The 5,265-nt window shown below is 52.0% G+C and overlaps 1 pseudogene; it reads right to left on the bottom strand.

The window, feature by feature from the left end:
* Positions 1-635: 635 nt before the first annotated feature.
* Positions 636-3,326, bottom strand: LOC122689438 (annotated as a pseudogene).
* Positions 3,327-5,265: the final 1,939 nt, after the last annotated feature.

The raw sequence follows: 5,265 nt of genomic DNA, 5'->3' as shown, positions 1-5,265 counted from the left end.
AATTGTCGTAAATGAGAAATAAAAGTTTCACTTAAAGAAAAAACCTCAAAGGCTAAAGAGACAAAAGCTTTTGGTGACTTCCAGTGTCTCCTTTTCCTCTCATTTACAACCAGGCCTGGGAGAACCTCAGAGGGGGCTGTTACCATAGCAACAAGAGGAGGGAAAGAAGAAATGCTGCCGCCTTGTGGACATTTTCTATAACAGCAACCTTAGAATGCTGATGGACCCAGTGTTCACAACGGTGCTGAGCTCTAACCCATACCCACTCTTTACAAATTGCCGGGGCTCACATAGGAGAAAAAATAAACACAGGGGAAGCTAACAGGTAGAGGATATGAACGGGTAAACACAATTCTGTGCCTCATTAAAAAAGCCGATGACAATGTGCACATAGGATGAAATCTAAGAGATACGAACAGCTAAGCTGTTGAGGATATGATCACCTCTGCCTCAGCACGAAAAAAGGCCACTGTCTAAAGCTGTACATGGAATCAGTGGTAGAATAGCATTAGTACAGTGGACACTTTAGGTTACTGGTGGGATGGACCTGATAAGAGGCACGATGAGCATGATTAGAAAAGTGCACTCCCATGAAAGACAAATAAATAAATAAACAAAGAGGCAGAGACAGTATGATAAACCAGGGCCCAGCTTCTGATCCCCTCACAACCCATGTTTCTCTCAGTTACCTCTCGTTTCAGAACCTTCTACCTGGGTAGTGCTGCAGGGGACTGATCAATAAGTCTTTGTCGATGATCTGCTGGCAACACGAACAAGGCCAGCACTGGGCTGATCATGCTCCGGACCCTCCCATGAGCAGCCAAGAACTCTAATACCAATCACCAATTCTGCAGAGGCCCAGAGAGACTCCACCCCAGCAATCCTGTTTGATCCTGGGCAGTTGTGGTCTGACAATCAGTTGAGGAAGTTAAGGCTGCTGCTGTGCAGCCCATTGGCTGGGAGCTCCCCTTTTATAATCTCAGAGTTAGTGGACTAGAGGCGAACGACGCACCCTGGAGGAAACTTGTATCCTGAAGGAATACAGGGGAGACAGGGTAGGATCATGCAGGAGGAGCATGCACTCCCTCCCCTACCCACTCACACTGCACTGGGAGCTAAGTTGTGCCAGTGATGTCAAGGTAGTATTCCTTAATGATCACTGTCTTCCGCAAGTAGGGGTTGTTCCAAAAGGAAAATATCAGCTTGCAGCAAGACTGGGGATGGCTCAGCTCCTGCACATTTCAGGACCAGGAAGAGGGAAAATGTGCAAACTTCTAGGGGCCTCAGCTTGCCTGCCAGGCAGGCATCAATAGCTTCTGCTACTCTTCTCTGAATGCTCACGCCACATGCACAGGGATAACATGATTCCCCCTCATCCTTCCCCATTCAGCTCCCCTACCCACCGGTCCTCTGAGTCTCCCTCACAGACCTTCAAATCCATCATGTCGTTAACCAAGTCTTCATGTTGGTTACTGATAATGATGGACACCTGGGGGTGGTTCATAATCTGCTTTACGTCAAGGAGCCAGTCATGTCACATGCTGGGCAAGGGAGTGCCATGAGCAACAGGGCTTGTCTGGGGCAGAACAAGGACGCTGACACAGGCATCTGCAAGGGCTCTGGGGACTCCTTCGTGCCCAGCCACGCCACCGCTGTCCCCAGCCCCTGCCATACCATCAGACATGCTCATGAGTCTCAGTCCCCCGTGGTCTCCTGCATCTGAGGCTATCTGCATCCGCCTAGGGAGAGTGTTTCTGACTGCTGCTGATTTCTGCCTGGCCTGTGTTTGTTGGGTAGCGCCATGTCACTGTTTACAATGTCAGGAACGGCAGTCTCTGCGGCACGTCTTGTCTGCAGTAAGTGTGTGTGTTGTGTGTGGGTGTCATTGTGTGTCTCTGTGTCTGTTTAGCAAGAAAGCCCTGGGTCTCTGGTCTGCTACCTGTCTTCAAAAGGGGTGGCAATGATGTGTCTGCAGTCATCTTTCACTCGTAGCATACAAGGACAGCAGTCCCTTCCAGCTCCACAAGGGTGGACACCCCCGTACTTCTGCACTGCACTCGTGGGGAAACCTTCAGGGGCTCTGATGGACCAGGATGGGTTGTGAGACTTCTGCTGTCTCTACTACTTTCCAGGATTATCCACAGTTGCGATGAAAGCTCTCTGGGAATGTTCCTCTGGCCTACTGTCACTGCTAACTCCTGACATAGTGTCCCCGCCAGGAGACTCCTGTGCATCTGCTCTTCAGATGCAGGAGTAAAAGAGGCACCAAGAGTCATGCCTCTGACACCCACAGCTGTGGTGGACCTGCCCAGGCTCTCTCTCGAGGTGCCTTTGGAGACTGCCACTCCACCAGCCCCTCTTCCCTCAGCCCCCACACCTTGCGTGTGCCCTCTTCCCAAAACTTCCTCCTGCCACCCCCCCCCCCCATGTCTTCCTCCTTGGAGTGGAGGTCAGGATACGGCTTTGGCCCAGAAGCCAGGGATGCCCTGGATGATGGCACTTCTTCCAGCCACGTGAGCCTTCTTCCTCTGTTGGTTCTTCCTCCTGATAGGAGCGCAGGTCCTGTGGTCTTTCTCATGCCGAGAGCTCATCTCCACCTGCAGGGCTGCCACTGACTCTAGTCCCTCCAGCGCAGGCCAGTCACTTGGGGCTCCTGGCCTTGAATGTTCCTGGCTCTACTCCTTTGGCTTCTCCTCACACACCTACAAGGACACCTGCTCCTTCTCCTTGTCAGTCACCACCTCCATCTCCTTATTAATGTCTACCACCAGCAGCTGGAACCAGCAGTAGCACGATCCCCGCCAATTCTGACCCCTCCAGGTCCGCGACTTCCACACCGCCTTCAACTTGAAGAGAGCAACCACCTCGCCTGGAACGTCTCCTGGTGCCTGCAACGTCCCTGATGACCCCACGGTGCTGGCAGGCTGCAGGGGCCCTGGCCCCTGAACCCAGGATCACAACTACAAAGTTCCACAGTCCTCCACGGCTCTGGCCTTCTTCTGGCTGTCTCACTCTCCACATGGCCCTGGCCTTCACCCCGAGCTGGGGCAGCAGTTAAGGGGCTGGACATGACAGCACAGCAGGTGGCATGCACAGCCTGCCCACAGGCTGCCGTCACCCTCTGGAGATGGCTTGATTCTTCTGGGGGTGTTCTGAGACTGAAGAAAACGGTGGGGAATGGCCTGGGGCACGGTGCACATTCCAGCCTGAATCACCCAGGCACTCGGGCCCCCCAGGCTGCTGGAGCTGTGAGTCACGCCCAGGTTACTGGGCAAAACTCTCGACCAATCACAGAGAAGGTAGTGGGAGGCATCCTCCGGGGACATGCCCCTAGCCCAGGGGGAATTGCTCCAGGGGGTCCTGGGCTCCAGCGCCCACACGTGGCTGCCTTTGCTCCAGTGAACGTGCCTGTCCAGATACTTTCCCTATCTTGTATCTGGCACCTCCCGCGTGCCAACTTCCACTGACTTGGCCTCCGGAAATTCGAACCACGAGTTCCTTGCTTCCATATCAAAAAAGCACATTCCTGTGTCCCAGAGGACCTTTAACCATTGGGAGCTCTCCCAATGTGTCCAATGGCAGGGGGGCAATGTGTGAGGTGCATCCAGGGGAGATCAGACATTGTCAGTCCACACAGTCAGACGATGCTTTCTCAAACGTGAGAGGCGAACACAGGCAATCTCTGCTGAACCACAGCAGGGAACAGGCGTCCTTCCCTCCCTTGCATGACAGACATGAACACTGCACAGGACTAAGTCGACTTGGCCACACTTTGGAGAGAGGCAGAAACAGCGCATGCTCTTCCTGGCATGAAGGAACTCCCAGAACCCTGTTGGAATGCCAGTCAGTGAGATACTAAGGACAGTAGTGCATTAAGGGCCATGATTCTTTGGTACTAGAGGAATTGAAGTCTGCCCATTTACCATATAGAGGCCCTTTGCAAGTTATTCTGTTCTCATCTAGCCTCCACATGAGAACACATCACAGCCTACCGTGTCTCTCCAGCCCTGTGGGGATGGGAGCAGTGAGAGAATCAACCTAATCCATGCTTTGCATAGTCCTGATACCCAAGGGTTCTGCGAAGAATACAAAGAGTGATGTTTCAAACTGGCAAACTCTGCAGGTAGCAGCGGCTTATGCTGCAGTGCCTGTCTGTCTCCCAAAGCTTACAAAAAAGTCAAGGTGTGCTCATGTGCCTGGTCATGCTGGGGAATGTTCCTGCACTTGAGAAGGACAGAAAGGTATCTGTAGCTGGGCGTCCAAGGGCTGTAGGCCCTGCCTCTTCTGTGCCCTGGAATATACCCCATTCTCTTTTTCATATTCTGTGCATTCTCACTGACCACCCCCAGTTGCTTTCTTCCAGCCTTTCCTTTCTGGCAGGGATCCAGGGTGCAGCAGCTTGTTTCCAATTACAGCTTGCTTGCTTGGTGAGATCCTTGGGCTCATTTCCCTGGCTTCCATGCTTCTGCTGTCCCATGGTCTGTGTACTTTACACAAGTTCTTTCACGTTTTTGGTGTCCATTCTTCCATTTCCCAGCCCAGCCTGTTCTGATAGCTCATACACAGACACACACATGCAACCTTAAAGGAGACTTGCACAAATACAGAACTATAGGTCTACTTATCCAGAATAATGGAATTTATAAGCACCCCTCTTTTTTTTCCTGGTCACATTCTTTCATTCGCTCTTCAATCAAGTCAAAGTCCTCTTCGACCTCTATGACTTACCCTGGAAGGTTATACAGTCCTTGGATTTGCTCGTGAGGGGAACCGACCTGTAAAGAGGTGGGCAGGTTTGGAGGTTCTCCCCATGGAGAGCTGAGTGATGTGCCCCTGTGTTCTGTGTCCTCCCATCATGTTGGACAGGGTCACAGTGCCCATCACTTTGGCATGCTTCCTTTCCCTGTGCTTTCCTTCCAGGAACCACACAGAGATGGCCAGGGGTTTTGCACTTGGCTGACTTCAGTTCAGTTCAGTTCAGTCTCTCAGTCGTGTCCCACTCTTTGCGACCCCAAGGACTTGTAGCACTCCAGGCTTCCCTGAACATCACCAACTCCTGGGGCGTACTGAAACTCATGTCCAATAGTCAGTGATGCCATCTAACCATCTCATCCTCTGTCATCTTTCCCCTTGTACCTTTGATCTTTCCCAGCATCAGGGTCTTTCCCAATGAGTCAGTTCTTCATGTCAGGTGGTCAGATATTGGAGTTTCAGCTTCAGCTTCAGTCCTGCCATGGAATATTCAGGACTGATATCCTTTAGGTT

The sequence above is a fragment of the Cervus elaphus genome, chromosome X, assembly GCF_910594005.1.
Source record: "Cervus elaphus chromosome X, mCerEla1.1, whole genome shotgun sequence".
Taxonomy (NCBI): domain Eukaryota; kingdom Metazoa; phylum Chordata; class Mammalia; order Artiodactyla; family Cervidae; genus Cervus; species Cervus elaphus.
The sequence above is the reverse complement of the archived record's forward strand: the minus strand, read 5'-3'. Positions and strand labels throughout refer to the sequence as shown.